We start from the raw sequence: 17389 nt of genomic DNA, 5'->3' as shown, positions 1-17389 counted from the left end.
AAAGTCGAAAAATTATACTTTTTCACCATTCAAAGAATTGTATACAATTTCTAGTATAATAATTTTATTAGAAGATATATAATAAAAAATGAATTTATAATTAAATAATATAAAAAAGGATTAAAATAATAATATTAGAAGTTGTAGGAAATAAAAAAAAAAAATATGTTATTAATGTATTATGACTCTATCTATAAAGTTTCGAAGGAAACAATAATGATAATTAATCTATAAAAAATGTTATTTTAATAATTCTACTGTAAAAAAGACAAATTTACAATTAAGATAATGTAATTTTAAAATTGCTTTATTTTAATGAAAAAATATTTTTTTTCTTCAGTTATAATTGTTATAATAAATTGGGCTGGTTAGCGATAACTTTCTGCTCTTGGCAGTGGAGGGTTATGAATTATCATATCTTTAATTTTTAAATTACATATATACTGATTTTTTATATCAATGGAAATTAACTGAATTTTTTTTATCTAATTTTCTATTCTGTAACTGATTTTTCCCTTAATCCTTATATGGTTTATTTAATAAAATCTCTCAAAGTTATAATTTTTGTTTTGAAATTGCTTGAATGTTGTATAATTTTTAATACATCTTTGGGTTTTGAATAGTCCAATTGAAAATCAACAACTAAATAAATATATGATATCACCATATAAACACTCTTAAATTTATAAGTAGAACTTGATATAAAAGAATGTATGAAAGGTGGTGCATCCATGATTTATGGTTTAGAGGTCAAGTGAGAGAAGCTTTTGAAAATTATTTGAAGGGATAAATGTGATATAAGTTGCTTTCGGTTATATTCGCTTGCCTGCGTCCAAAACTACCATTGTTCAGAATGACGGTTAAATGTCGTTACTGAATAAAACCAAAATTGAAAGAGTACTACTTTAGCTACGTTGGTTCAATACGCTAACAATAATTAACCACCATTCTGAATTTGATGTGGTCGTTTATAGAAGTTCTTCATAACCTATTACTTGTCACCTTTGCATCCTCTTTCTCCTACTCTTTATTGGTAGTTCTCAACCCCAAACCACTGTCACAACAATTGTAAACTCTCGTCAGTAAGCAAATAAACACAGATGAATGTCGAAACTATAAAGCATGAGAGAGAAGATTACCTGGTAAATTTCTCGTAAGCCCACTGACCAAAAGTCTCAGACTCTTCGGTGCTAGCTCCGGGAGCGGCGGCATCAACAGCGGGTGCAGCGGCGTCCTTGTCAGACTTGGCACTTGACGCGGCGGAGTCCTTGGCAGCGTTGACCGTTTGAGTGGAAGCTTCCTTGGTCTTCTCTTCATTGGCTTTGGCGCTGTCATGACTTTTGCCCCAGGTCGCTCCAATGCACACGGCAAGGCACACCACCACAACAACCAACTTCATGTTCATGTTTTTTATTCTTAGGAATTTATTTGAAAAGCTTGTGTTTTATTCCTTTTTTATTTTGCTTAATTGATTTGCTAAAGGGTGTATTTATATGCGTAGTGAGAAATAGGTTGATATTGTTTGTGAGACTAATGGTGCGTGGTGATCGCTTTAACAATTGGTTCTGGGTCATCAGCCACACAATAACCCAAAGAAAACGCATCGTTGAGGATCAACACTTTGTGTTTTTATGGAAGAGAATGGTTATGTACAAATATCTTTCCTCCTTCAAAAACATAATATGTTTATAATTTTTGTTATTTATTCCAAATCAAATTTATAATATTCGTAAATTGATTAACTTTAAGATTAGTGGTAAAACTAAACTCAGAAGTTAAAATGAGAATACTGAGTTCATACATAAGAAATATAAAAAAATTATTGTCAAATTACTAACATATTTTTTAAAATTTATAGAGTTAAAGGCTATGTATTTCAGTTTTAATATTTTATAGTTTTATATTATTATATGGATATAACGTGCATGATATTAACTAATTTTGATGATAAAATAAAAACAAATAATTAGATAATGGGTAATTAAAATTATTAAATTTAATTTAGGTTAAATTTCTTGGTTGGTCTTTGAGCTATTTGACAATTTTTAACCAACTCTTTGGATTGTAATTTTTTAATTGATGCTTAGACATGTATTGGTTTGTAATTATATAATTTTGTCTACTTATTGTACAGAATTAACTGCATAACTCACTTGGTAAGTTAGCAGCTAGATTATTGTAGGTAAGCCTGAAAATGTTTGTCAAAGAAAGAATATATATATATATATATATATATATATTAATATAGATTGATATTTTTTTTAAACACAGTTTAACAAATATAATAATTATAAATATTCTGGTCAGGATATATGTCTCTAATACTACAAGACATTATTCATTTATATACTCATTATTATATATGATACAAATTGGATAAATTGAAGGTTTTATACATATATTTACATACAAATTTAATTCAATATATAAATAGTTATTATATATAAATGTTTTCATATGTAAAACAAAGAAGATTACATAGTATAATCTATATGTAACTTTGATGTTATGAAATAAAAATAATTAGATTATATCTATATATAATTTATTAAATATTTAATTAAAAATTTAAAATATTTATATATAAATTATATGTGTATATACCGTATTAAATATTTAATTATAAAAACAAAAATAATTACATACAGATGATATCTATATATAATTTATTAAATATTTAATTAAAAAACTAAAATATTTACATACAATTTTTATCCCTATGTATTATATTAAATATTTAATTAGAAAAAATAAAATTTTTAGATACAAATTTTACCCGTTATTATATTACATATAGTATTTAAATAATTGGAAACAGGTACATACAGTTAAAAGTATTGCAAAATTAAGTGCTTCTAGAGTATGTAATTTTGGCAACCCACAAACTCAGAAAATCTCCCACAAACTGAAAACCTACAATTTGGAAGCAAGAAATTGAAATTCCTCAAAGGCAATTGAAACCCATTGTCCAAATTTCGTCTATCTTTAAGAAATCGAAACCAGTTGTCAAACCCCGCAATAATCCTCATTCCCAAATCACGCATTTCTTCCAGCTCCATTCAGTCTTTGTTCCAGTTCCATTCGGTCTTTGTTCCAGCTCCATTCGCAACCTTAGGGTTTGCGACCACCATTGTCAAATTCGAAGGTGAAAGATTTGGCAACGAAAGTTTTAGTGAGATTGGAGGTGAAGGAGTGTGGAACATCATGTTCAGGTATTTTAGAAATATTTATCTCAATTAGTGAATATAAATATTTTAGCAATATTTATCCCTTGTGCATTTCTTCATGTCCCGTGCTCCCATTTCTTGCTGCTGCACCCATTTTTTCTTCTTTGCTTACACCGTGAATGTACTAAGATTTGCTTGGAAAGTGTAGATGTTAAATTGAGGAACCCTAATCGGTTCAATCTTTCAAATTGATAGTTACTGAGGATTCTTGGTAGGAGGTGGAGGAGTTTGGGTCAATATGCAAATCTCTCTGTTTCCTTTCAAATCTCTCTGATGGTTATGTACTATAGCAATGATAAGGAGGGGGTTCTGTCATCGGTGTGCTGGGTTCAGTGATATGCTGGGAATATGGGAGCTACCGTTGCACAAGGTCAATAGTTGAAGGGAGTAGTTAATGCTCTGACGGGAGCGTGGGGGATTCTTGGGTACCTTTAATTGTTGTATCTATGATGACTAAGTGAGGCCATGATCCGGTTAAGCATGCTGTACTAGGCAAAGACTAGTAGGAAATAGATGTGTACATGATGGATGCAAACAGTTGGCATGTGTGGAAGCCAACTAAAGGAGGGTTGTAGATTGTGTGGAGGATGCTGGAAGAATGGGAGAAGAAGTTCTGATGGTTGTGTAGCAGGGATCACGTTTTGATGCACATGAGGGGGTGCATAAGATGGTTTAAGATGTTGCATAATTATGCAGCAAGGGTATGTACATAACAGAGTTGTGAGCCTGCTGTCATTTGCAGTATTCCACAACAGCTTCTATCCTGTACTGTAGCTCTGCTCCATCTATCTTAGGGAAGCTATTGGGTTTGGTTTGTTAAGTAGTGTAAGGGCTCATCAATAATCAAATTATGCACTGCTTAGCTTTTCTTTTCTTGTAAAAGGGTTGGGACTAGTTCCTCCTCTGTATATATTGTGTTTACTGATTTTTGGCTAATTTGGCGTCACTCACTAGTTCTTCCCACAAAATGCAGCTGTTCATAGTTCGATAATTTAACGTAAGCAGTGTTTTTTCATTGTTGGTTATTAGCTGAATTAGCGTGTTTTGGCGTTTTGTGATGGCTTTTCATCTGAATCTAGTCTAAGTATTTGGACTTGCCAAATTCATAGTGCAATTTTGAAAATTATAACTTAATGTATAATATTAGTGTCCAGTCTTTTGAGCGTGACTTAACCAGGAAAGTGATGCAAGTGATGAAGTTGATCTTGTATAGTGATTGCTGAAGAATGCAGATTTGATTTAAGATTTTGATAACGACTTTGAGATATTGGAAGTACCTTTCAAATGTTTTTGAAATGCATAAATTTCTAAGCTTTGATGTTTATGCATTGATTTACTATTTATATCACTGGTTTGACCTTTTGATCTTTCTTTGATAGCCTTGTGGTGCTGTAATATTCCTTGGGTTCCTATGTAGGCATGTTATTTGGAAATGCTCGTGATAATAAATTGTTTGAAATGGATTGATTCAAGTCATTTATTTGCATTAATAATTATATTATTATTGAAGAAGTTATCTTAACTGCCTCAAAGAAGAGCTTTGGACAACTTTTTTAGAGATATATGAATGAAAGAAAAATGGTTCTCATTTTGAACTTTTATTTTTTGTTTCAGGAAATAACTCACATTTCAAAGGTAACCGAGGAGAGGAATTTTGTTATTGAGCAAAACAAAAGACTTCAGCAAGAACTAGTTCCTTAGTTCGTTTTTTTTTTTTTCATATTTGGTTTTGCTTAAGTTGGTTCTTGCTTATGTTGACTTGGAGATTGAGTTTGTGTTCCATTTTCATGGTTATTTTTGTATAGATTGAGTTGTTTAGAGGTTAGAGGTTGTAGGAGGACTGTTACGTGGAATTCAAAGCCTCTTTTTGTACTGATTGAAATGTTAGATTTAAGAGTTCATAATGCTGTAATAATTTGAAGAAATTGCATAAGATGTCCAATTTAAAAAAATTGCATGATCTGAATTAGTTTGAGATAAATTTGATAGATTCATTTGAGTTTGAGCTGAAATTTTTTGTTCGCATGAACATTTTTAGGTTCACATCAATTCTTACACTCAAACTGGTTTTTTACATCATTTATTACATTTTCAAAATGAGTCATTTCATACTTAGATTTACTGTTTCATGAGCCATTTCAGACAATTTGTTTATTTCCAGTTACTGTATTGCAGTTTTGAAAATGTTAGATGCAATAGTGTTATTTTATCAGGAATAGTTTTATCATTTTATCCTGTCTACAATCTTAAGATTGTATGATGATTTTAAGCATAAGAGGCTTAAAATTAACTAGAAATTAGACTGAGTTCTAGCCTTTCAGTACTGAATATGATTAACATATAAAATTCACAAAATTTATATAAAGGCAAATTAAACTTCTCTCTTTTCGTGCTTTTGGTAAAATGTCATGATTTTATGTAAAGACAAACATGACTGGTGTGTTGTAATCAAAATGAAGCCTAGATGTTGTATGATATAGAAGTTGAAGTGTCATATCAAGTTGATGAAATGTCACATGTTAATGAAGTGATTGAAGTTGAGCAAGTTCCAGGATTACAATATTTAGAGGCTGAGCTTGAATAAATGGACATAAACAATGTATCATCGTTTGAAGATCAAATAGATGAAGAAACAAATGAATGAGAATACAATGAAAGAAGGAGAAAGTGAAGATGAATACGATGATGACTTTGACATCTCTAGCTCTAAGTAGACTTAAGCATCTAGTGTTAACAAATAATATCTATTGTTGTCGTTAACATACTGTTTATTATATTAGTTAATCTGATGTCATATTCTTGGTTTATGTTCGGTGTTTAAATTTCTGCATATTTATTTGAATTTTTTTATAAACTATATTATGCATATTTTTCTCCCCTGATAAACTTATGTTACCTTGATTATCATTTTATGCCATATATATAGATGTCATTAGGAGGTTCTGATCAACCATCATCGAGTGCCAACAAAAAAATGGGAAAGAAACATTATATGATAAAATTGTTATCACGATTAAACAACTTAAATCCATCATCCAGTCAATCCAGTACACATATTCCATCTTCAACTCATGGATCTACCCCTTCAGTAGCATATGCTACTGCATCCACCCCCACAATAGCAAATGTTACTGCATCAACACCATCTCCACGTGTTGGTTCTAATGCATCAACCCCAAACCTAGATATCACACCATCTCCATATACAAATCTTGGAGGGACGCATTCAACTTTTGCAGCCAAACTTAGAGGAGGAGGTCCTCTCAACTGGTGATCGCCCTCTGATTCAGCCTATTGGAGGAGGGTAAAAATATAATAAAATTCAATTTAGGTTTTATCCATAAAAAATTCAATTTTGGTATTTAGGTTTTATCCATAAAAAATTGCATCAAAGGTCATCACTGCCACCATTAAGCAACAATTTGGTGAGCCATGGCTAACATGGGGGCAATCCCAAAGGCTGATCTCATAATCTATTTTTTTAACGTTTTAAGGTACTTGGTCTTTTTATTCCCTTTAAAAATGTTTATATTTTACAATTTGGATTGATGATTCTTGTTGTTTTACAGAGGAATGTCACATGGAGGGTTGAGGATAAGGAAAAAGTTAAGAAAAATTTTCACACGAAGGCTTCTCACACCCTTTTACAAATGTTTAAAATGGTTCACTAAGAAGGTAAGCAACTAGAATGAATTGGCAATAGTGTTTGGAACAACCTCCTAGAAAAGTGGAACATGCCTGTGTATCGATCCAAATGTGATACAACTAAAAATAATCGTTTGTCCGAAAAAGGTGGATGTCTGCCCACTGGAGGATCCATTAGCTTGCATGAACACGCGATTCGTTTGGTATGACTTCCCTATAAGATTTTGTATTAATCTATGATTAATTATTACCTTCTTAATTTATAAAATGTTTTGTTTATAGATAGAGGAGCTTGACCGCTCGATTCATGTTAATGAAGTGTTTCAACAAACACATATACAAAAGAGCATTAGGGATTTTGTAGATGATAGATCGAGGCAGACACATGTTAATTTTTTTTTTATGTACATTAATTACTATTATAATAAATATTTTTTTCATTTTAATAGGAAGATTTTGAAAGTAGACTCTCTCGAGCATTATTTGCGTCTACCTCGATATCTACTTCATTAGATCCTACCGAGGAGGAAAGATTAAGAAACAGTTGTTGCTTACAAGCTGTAGGTGGAAGGTACAAGGGACGAATGTACGAGGTTAGATGTGTCGATCGTCAGGACGACTGTGTTGATCGCTACCTACAAGAAACACAAGCATCTTCTAGTAAGAAAGTTGATTCAGAAGAAATTGTTGAACTTAGACAACAACATCAACAAGTGAGGAGCATATTCGACACAAAAATTCTCGGTTTTAATCATTTCAAGATCTTATGATTCAATATCTACCACATGAAACAGCAGTAGTTGCACAACATATTTTTTAACAGTCAAATATCCCGCAACCAAATACTCAATAGAATCAGATGTAAGATAATGATGATGAGCAACAAAATTCACCTGGTAGCTTCTTAAAAACTTTGTAATGACTTGAATTTTCTTTTATTAGATGTTTTTTCTGATTGAATGAAATACATTTGGATATTTTGAATATTTGGGAATAGTGTGATATTCTATCATGCTTTTCAATTTATGGGCAGGTCTGAATGTTGATGAATATTTGTTTTTGAATGAATTCTATTGAAATCTGGAATGACTTTTGGTATATGTAGTTGTTGAAGTGATTTCTAGTGCTTTCAAATATAAAAAAACAAATTACAGTTACATATATCCATATGTAACTTGAACACAATTATATTATGTAAACTTTATTATTTATGGACTAATTCAAAAATATTTCAGATGTCACAGTTTTTCAATGACCTACAATCGCTACATTCGAAAGCACCGAAGTATGTAAAGACGATATGATCAAAATATTTTGTAACCATGTATACCACTTAGGATAAATGAATAATTAGAATGACATTATAAGTTTTTTTGTTGAACTTTTTCATATAAAATTACTTGTGTTAAATTATGATGTTATATGTACTTATTTCACTACAAGAAATTGTCCATTTATATACCGATTATTGCATATGGATATGAATGTATGTAAAGTGAGCATTACATACAAATTTAATTAAGTATGTAAAAATAAACATTACTTACAGATTTTTCTGAATGTAAGAACAAAAGTGATCACATATGAATTTTTCTATATATAAGAGTTTATATATGAATTTTTCTGTATGTAAGTCAAAAATAATTACATACGGATATTTACATATGAATTTAATTCAATATGTAAATAGACGTTACTTACAAGTAAGCCAAAAGTGATTACATGCGAATTGAATAAGTATATAATTTTGACGTCATGAAGTGAACATATAGAATATTTTTAATAATTATAATATTGATAATAATATTTTTATTATTAATAATAATAATAATAATAATATTAATAATAATAATATTAATAATAATATTAATAGTTATATTAATAATAATAATAATATTCATATTAATAATAATATTTATATTTATATTAATAATAATAATAATATTATTATAATTAATATTAATGATAATATTCATATTAATAATATTTAATAATATTAACAATACTTAATAATATTAACAATATTTAATAATATTTATAATATTTATAATATTAATAATATTTAATAATATTAATATTATTTAATAATATTAATATTATTTAATAATATTAATATTAATATTATTTAATAATATTTACAATATTTAATAACATTTACAATATTTAATAATATTAAAAATATCTAATAATATTAAGAATATTATTCTTCAAAATATCACCTTTTATAAAAAGTTAACGGTGAGAAATCGATTTCTCGGTAATCTAGAATTGAAAAGGAGAAATCGGTTATGAGTGAAAGAATTTTTGACTTTGGAATTTTTTTATGTTAATTTTTTTCTTATGTATTTAATTAATATAAGTTTATTCAAGTGATAAATTGAAATAAATGTTTTAAGCTCTGTGAATAATTTATTTATTTTTATATTATTTTAGACTAGTTGAATAATAAGTTAATTTTGAAATGTTATGAGTGAAAAAAAATTTAACTGCTAAATTTATTTATTAAATTGATGAAATATAAATCTGATAATAACTGTGTTAACTTTTGTTTTGGCTAAGAAGAAGACAAACATTAGAAATAAGAAAGTAGAATAAACAACAGTGATTTTTATTTCAACACTTATGAATTCGTAAAGATTCAAATACATTAAGAGATAGAAAGATGTGGTATAGCAGTTAGTTCTTGAATCGGTGGGCATATTCAAACGCATCACCTTCCTATATATCCAAAAACCCAACAAAGACAACACCAAGAACAAGAACAAGGGGCAACACCCACGTTCCACTCACACCAATTCTCCTACCTCCTGACGACTTCGAAGATTCTTCGGGGGACGGCGCCATCACCATCGCTGGTTTAGGCGTCTTCGCCGTTTCAGTAACCACTGTCACAACACTTGTAAAATCTCATCAGTAAGCAAATAAACACAAATGAATGTCGAAACTACAAAGCACGAGAGAGAAGATTACCCCGTAATTTTCTCGTAAGCCCACTGACCAAAAGTCTCAGACTCTTCGGTGTCAGGTCCGGGAGCGGGGGCATCAACAGCGGGTGCGTCGGCATCAACAGCGGGTGCATCGGTGTCAACAGCGGGTGCGTCGGCATCAACAGCAGGTGCGTTGGCATCAACAGCGGGTGCGCTAGCGTCCTTGGCACTTGACAGGGTGGAGTCCCTGGCAGCGTTGACCGTCTGGGTCGCTCCAATGCACACGACAAGGCACACCACCACAACAACCAACTTCATGTTCATGTTCATGTTTATGTTTTTTATTCTAAGAAATTTATTTGAAAAGCTCTTGTCTTATTTCTTTTTTATTTTGCTTAATTGATTTGTTGAAGGGTGTATTTATATGCGTAATGAGACATATGTTGATATGTTTGTGAGACTAATGGTGCGTGGTGATCGCTTTAACGATTGGTTTTGGGTCATCAACCACACAATAACCCAAAAAAAACGCATCGTTGAGGATCAACACTTTGTAATCTTTACTCCTTCAAAAACGTAATTTGTTCAATATTTCTCTTGTTTATTCCAAATCAAATTTATAATACTCATAAATTGATTGAATTTAAGATCAGCGATAAAACTAAACTCAAAAGTTAAAATGAAAAGACTGACTCCATGCATAAGAAATATAAGAAAATTATTGTCAAATCACTAACATAATTTTTTAAATTTAAAGAGTTAAAAGGCTATGCATTTCAATTTTAATATTTTATAGTTTTATATTATTATATGAATATAACGTACATGATATTAACTAATTTTGATGATAAAAACAAAACAAATAATTATATAATGGCTAATTAAAATTTAATTTAGGTTAAATTTCTTGGTTGGTCTTTGAGCTATTTGACCATTTTTAACCATCTCTTTGGATTGTTATTTTCTAAATTGATGCTTAAACATGTATTGGTTTGTAATTATATCATTTTCTCTACATATTATTGTACATAATTAACTGCCTAACTCACTTAGTAAGTTAGCAGCAAGATTATTGTAGTTAGGCCTGGAAATGTTTGGGAAAGAATATGTAGAAAATATAGATATAAAAATATAGATTGATAATTGTTTTTAAAAAAGAAAAACACTGTTTAACAACTCTATATTAATATATAATAATAATAAATTATGGAAACATGACTCTTATCATGTATGTGTATCCATATTTTTTAAGAGTACTAATTATTTGACAATCAAGGAAATGGATATGTCAAATTACACCTCGTGACATGAACAAGTGGCGTTTGTATCATCCAATGGCAATCTATGTGTCTGGGATGTTCGAATGGTGGCCAGAGAGAAACCACTAGCTGAATATAATACACGGTCAAGATTGACATACTTTAAAAGAAATAATTAATCTCTCATTGTAAGATTGTAAATTCGACTAATGTGTTAGTTCACATTATTTTCTTTATTTTCTTTGTATATCTACTTGTACCTTTTATATATTGTGTTTTATATACAATGATTTGGAGTTTATATTGGAATCTCTTGTAAAATTATACTTTTGTTCTTGTTTTTTTTACGCTTTTCAATTTTTTCACTTGGAGTTGATTACGACCGAATATTTTGGAGTTTATGTTATCTAATTATTTGGACTTCTCTGAATTGTGGTTTTCTATCATTGTTTGTTGCTATATATGAGTGTATGTTTAATACATGAACTTCCAATTTAGTTTTTTTTAACCTAATTTGAAACTGCCAAGAGACAATATTACATGCGGAAAAATATTCGTATGTAAATGTAATAGACGGTTACATACGGATTATATATAGATTTACCCATATATAATTACATATGGATTTTGAATCCATATGTAACAGTTACCTACGATAGTTTTACATACAAATATTTTTTCGCATATAATCCATTTGTAACTATGTTTTACATACGAATTTGGTCTCTTACATACGGATTGATGTTGTATGTAATACCAAATTTTCTTGTAGTGTTTTTTTTTTTTTTTTTTTTTGCGTTTGTTTTTTTGGATATTGGAGTTTTTTGGTTTTTGATTTTATGGGGGTTATTTAGGATACCAATTGGGTTTTGATTTTAGGAATTATTTAGGATTTTGTTTTGGGTTTTTATTCTAGGTGTTATTTAGGGTTTTATTTTGGATTTTGACTGTAGGGTTTATGTAAGGTTCCGTTTTGGTTGTTGATTTTAGGGGCTATGTAGATTTCAGTTTTGGGTTTTGATTTTAGGAATTATTTGAGTTTTGATTTTAGGAGTTATTTAAAGTTCTATTTTGAGTTTTGATTTTAGGGGTTATTTAGTTTCCTTTCATATATGTATTGAATTCTCTTATGCTTTAACCATTCTTTACTGCTTTTCAATTATGAATTTGAAATCAGTGTTTCAATATCTGATTACATTTCTTGTTTCTATTTTAATTTTAGATTATTTTAAAATCAATTATATTTGCATTCAATATCAGTTTGCATTCATATATATCTCTTATGTATACCATAAGATAGTGAATTCCATATAAAAAGCCAATCTAAGTCCGTGTTCACTGCTACTGCATGATGATTTTGTTTTTGTATAAACTTTGTATATGATGTGATGCATGTTCAATGACTTTGAAATGGTAAGTGGAAAACATAAATGGTGGGCTTTGGTTGCTTTTACATATGTTCAAATTCATTCCATCTTGCTGGATTTTTTTGAATCATAAAGTAGCTAAGGAGCTGCACAATTGGAGTTTAATCCAAAGCAACTCAAGAGAAACAATTATGAGCTTGAAGAAATTGATGGTCCTGAAATGTTGTTTGAATGCATGGTATTCTGTTGGCTTCTATACTGAAAAGTAAGTGCTAAGCAAGTTTTATTTATGATAAATGTTGGTCACTTATCATTAAAGCATATTTCTAACTTGTTATAGGTAATTGAAAAGATTTTTTTAATTATTTTAACAAAATATAAGTTTTTCTTGGATTATCTTAGCATTATTGAACTTTGGCTGGTATAGTCCTTTAACTCTCACTTTACTTAAAATCAAAGGAGTCAAGTGAGTTATAATTGCTCTCATAATTGGATTACATATTCACTTAAGTACAATCTGCATGATGCTCCAATCCATGTTCCATTAACGCAGTAAACTGTTAGTAAAATGTGTCTGAGTCTTCGGATTTCACTATCTATTGTATATATTTTAACTAAATATATCTATAAAGTATTCTATAGTATATAATAATTAATAAATGTAGATTGATTTTTATAACTACCTTTTTATATTTTTATTACTTTTATTTTTAATGATACAATCAACTTTTTTTCACTTTATAATCTTTAAGAAGTTATACCCATAATAATCACGATGAAAGATAATAATCACTGTAATTATAATAATTAATAAAATAAAATATTTTTATAATTAATTTCTTTATGTATATATTATTTCACAATTTTAGAATAAGTTTTAATGACCATTTTTTATTTTGATCATTGTTGTAATAATTACCTTTTAATTATACTTTTTTATTATTAAAATGTAGATATTTTTGTTTGAACTAGTTATATACAAAGAAGATATTATGTTCTCAATTCTCTATTTGTTACTTCTCTTACTTTATTAAAGGATACGGATACCAGAGTTACAGAAAGATCCTAATATTAATTGGGAGTCTTTTCTAATTATCAGTTGCTTCTCCTTATAGGAAAGAATAACCTTTATTTTATTTTTGTGTTATGATTCTAGTGAATAATATTGATTATTTCCTTCTTTAGTTAAACCCTATAATGAGTGTATTACTTGTATATATTCAGACCATTTGTTTTGATTTGAATAACAAGAAAGAAGAGATATTCATTCTCATATCCTTTGTCTTCAGTTTACTCTTTTTGTTCATCTCTGTTCTCTTTTGTTTATCTCTATTCTATTTTGTAATATGGTATCAGAGCCATTTCGAGCCTATCCTAGCGATTGTTAGTGTTGGGCCTATCGTGCCACCCGCTATCGGGCCGCTATCGGACCACCCATAATATATAGTCCCACGCACGAGTTGGCAGTCTCGACGTGAGGGAGGTGTGTTGGAGATCCCACATCGACTAGAGATTAGAGCCTTTCATTGTATATAAGTGGGTGCAAACCTCAACCCTATGAGCCGGTTTTATGGGGTTGAGTTAGGCTTAAAGTCCATTTCGTAATATGGTATCAGAGCAGTCTCCCAAGTTTGATTTGACTCTAAAGCAGATATCTCACATAAGTGTTTGGCTCAACATGTGAAGAAAGAGACATAAACAATGCCTTTTTACATGGAGATTTGAAATAAGATGTATACATGGTTGTTCCTCCTGGATTGACTTCTATTCCACCAGGAAAAGTTTGTAAACTAAAAAAGGCTTTATATGGTCTTAAGCAAGCTAGCAGAGAATGGTTTGCCAAACTGTCATCATTTTTGCTTTCTATGGGATATACTCAATCTATGAATGATCATTCCTTATTCATTAATTCTTCTGAAGGATCTTTTACAGCATTATTGGTATATGTGGATGATATAATATTGACAGGAAATGATAAAGAAGAGATTGCTCGAATCAAACAAGCCTTGAATCAGACATTCAAGATTAAAGATCTTGGGAATTTAAGATATTTTCTTGGTCTAGAAGTAGCAAGAAGTAAGACAGGAATAATGGTAAATCAAAGGAAATATGCATTGGAATTATTAACAGATGCAGGTCTTTTAGCCTGCAAACCTGCACCCACTCCTATTGATAATCATGAGAAATTCTCTTCTACTGGAAGTGTTCCTTTCACAGACATTCAAGCCTACAGAAGATTGATTGGAAGACTTATGTATCTCACTAATACCCGACCTGACATAACATTTTCTGTGCAACAACTTTCTCAATTTCTTGCTAAGCCTACAATTGCTCACTATAATGCAGCGATTAGAATTCTCAGATATATCAAAGGGGCTCCAAGTCTTGGTCTATTTTTCTCTTCCACTACCTCTGTTCATCTGAAAGCCTTTTGTGATAGTGATTGGGGGCACATGTAGTGATTCAAGACAATCAGTGACTGGTTTTAGTGTGTATCTTGGAAATTCTCTCATATCTTGGAAATCAAAGAAGCAAGGAACTATATCAAAGAGTTCTTGTGAAGCTGAATACAGGGCAATGGCTACTGTTACATGTGAAATTCAATGGCTAACTTATCTTCTTCAAGATTTCAAAGTTCCTTTTGAGCAACCATCTCTTTTATACTGTGACAATGACTCAGCAAGATACATTGCAACAAATCCAGTGTTTCACGAGCGTACAAAACATATAGAAATAGATTGTCACGTGGTCCGGGAAAAATTAAAGAAGGGTCTCATCCATTTGCTTCCCATTTCCACCACAGAGCAACTGGTTGATATTTATACCAAAGCTTTAAGTCCTCAATCTTTTAAGAATATTTGTTCCAAGCTGGGTCTCATAAATATTTGCTCTCCAGCTTGTAGCGGGGTATTAAAGGATACGGATACCAGAGTTACAGAAGGATCCTAATATTAATTGGGAGTCTTTTCTAATTATCAGTTGCTTCTCCTTATAGGAAAGAATAATTGGGTGTCTTTTCTAATTATCAGTTATTTCTCTTTATAGAAGGGAATAACCTTTATTTTATTTTTGTGTTATGATTCTAGTGAATAATATTGATTATTTCCTTCTTTAGTTAAACCCTATAATGAGTGTATTACTTGTATATATTCAGACCATTTGTTCTGATTTGAATAACAAGAAAGAAGAGATATTTATTCTCATATCCTTTGTCTTCAGTTTACAATTTTTGTTCATCTCTGTTCTCTTTTGTTCATCTCTATTCTATTTTGTAATATGCTTTGTGTCTTTTAAAGTTTTCGTGTTCTTTTTTTCTAAATTGTGCCATATGAATTTTTTGATATTCTTCTTGGCTTTGACCAGTTTATAAATTTAGTTGTTGAAAACACTTTGGAAGTGAATGGCAATGAGAAAACTAACATAGGGATGGTGGTGATAACATACAAAACTAGAGAGAAGAGATAACATACAAAACACGAGAAAGCAAAAATATATAAGAACCTTCTTGAGAACATTTTTATAGCTAGCTCTACTAATAACCGAGAAGGCTAAGACGAAAATGTTTGCTCCTTGCCCTGCATATTCATAGGCTATTGCTTTCGAAAATAACCAACAAAATTCTAAAAACTTCATTAATCATGCAACTACAAAATTAATAAATTATACATTAATATATCAGGACTCTTAAGTATATGGCACAAAAGACTCATGCATCTATTTTTAAATTTTATCATACTGCATTTTCTTTAAATATTATTATAAATTTATACAGTAAATTTATAGAGAAAGGAAAACCCTAATTTGTCGCACCACCGTTGTTGCTCGCTCGCAATAACCGCGACACCCACCCCACTACTAAGAACCGCGACGTCCGTCGCTGCTGCGAATCGCACTCGGTTGCTCTGCTCCGTTCCGTGTGCCCACCGCTACTCCGCTCGCAACATGTGAAGAACGTTCACGTCATTGCTCGGAACCCCTCACACCAAACCACGTGCGCCCACCGCCGCTAACCACTCTACGTCGCTCGTGGCTGCTCCCTACCGCACCTCCCACCTCCACGAGCCTTCTTCTTGCTACGAATGCATAAAAAATGACATTTGGTGTTAGTATTTTATTTACTATTATGTATGTGTTGACATGTTTGAATTAGGTAGTATTTGGATATATGGAACGCATTGATGTCGAATGAGAGTGTTCGACCTTTGATAATTTGGATTTAATTTTATAAAGAATTAGATAGTATTATATGTATTAAACATGTTGATGTTGAGTCCAGGGATCTCACATTCGATAATTTTAATTTAGATTTTCTTAGTTTATTAAAGTTAGATTAATACATCATGTATAAGTGATGCAGACGAGAGAGGGGTGGAAGAATTCATATGGTTTGCACAACGTAATATCCTTAGTAATCATAAGGTGTATATAGTATATTTGTTCCCTCACTTCAATATCACTGATTTATTTAATAACATTTATTTTGATTTGTAGTGCAATAAGTAATCTTGAAATTATGAGTGTGGTTACTATGTGATGAAGTGAATATCAACTATTGTGCGATCTAAAATTGATGGAGGTTAGGATCCAATTAGCATCAACACATACAGACATTAAAATTTTGTGTTTATTATTTATGGACTAATTCAAAACTATTTCAAATGTCACAGTTTTTCAATGACCCACAACCGCTAGATTCAGAAGCACGAGAGTATGTAAAGACAACATGGTTAAAATATTTTTAACCATATATAACACCTTATGATAGATGAATAATTAGAATCACATTATAAGCCTTTTATATTTAAATTATGTTGTTATATACATGTAATCTGAAATGATTTGTTGAATGGTTGAAAAGAAGTGATATTGCATTGATAAAGGATATCATTGTGTATTTCTTTCACCATTTCTCTTTAAATCCAAAAAATCAAATTCAAAACTACTCCATGACAAAGAATAATGAT

General features: G+C 30.4%; 3 long non-coding RNA genes across 5 annotated transcripts; 1 reads left to right on the top strand and 2 right to left on the bottom strand.

The window, feature by feature from the left end:
- Positions 1-677: 677 nt before the first annotated feature.
- Positions 678-1462, bottom strand: LOC150027631 (uncharacterized). Its single transcript, XR_016521109.1, has 2 exons — positions 1140-1462; positions 678-1054 (listed from the first exon to the last, which is right to left on the bottom strand). It is a non-coding gene; the product is annotated as an uncharacterized LOC150027631 (long non-coding RNA).
- A 1377-nt stretch (positions 1463-2839) lies between these two features.
- LOC137835744 (uncharacterized) lies at positions 2840-7818 on the top strand. 3 transcript variants are annotated; one of them, XR_011085134.2, is made up of 5 exons: positions 2840-3212; positions 4842-6902; positions 7020-7075; positions 7155-7259; positions 7437-7818. It is a non-coding gene; the product is annotated as an uncharacterized LOC137835744 (long non-coding RNA). The 3 variants fall into 3 exon arrangements; XR_011085131.2 differs by lacking the exon at positions 7155-7259 and having other exon boundaries at positions 7322-7818; XR_011085130.2 differs by lacking the exon at positions 7155-7259 and having other exon boundaries at positions 4842-7075; positions 7322-7818.
- A 1641-nt stretch (positions 7819-9459) lies between these two features.
- Positions 9460-10196, bottom strand: LOC137835746 (uncharacterized). Its single transcript, XR_011085135.1, has 2 exons — positions 9843-10196; positions 9460-9757 (listed from the first exon to the last, which is right to left on the bottom strand). It is a non-coding gene; the product is annotated as an uncharacterized LOC137835746 (long non-coding RNA).
- Positions 10197-17389: the final 7193 nt, after the last annotated feature.

The sequence above is a fragment of the Phaseolus vulgaris genome, chromosome 5 (genome assembly GCF_051622355.1).
Source record: "Phaseolus vulgaris cultivar YP4 chromosome 5, ASM5162235v1, whole genome shotgun sequence".
Taxonomy (NCBI): Eukaryota; Viridiplantae; Streptophyta; class Magnoliopsida; order Fabales; family Fabaceae; genus Phaseolus; species Phaseolus vulgaris.
The sequence above is the reverse complement of the archived record's forward strand: the minus strand, read 5'-3'. Positions and strand labels throughout refer to the sequence as shown.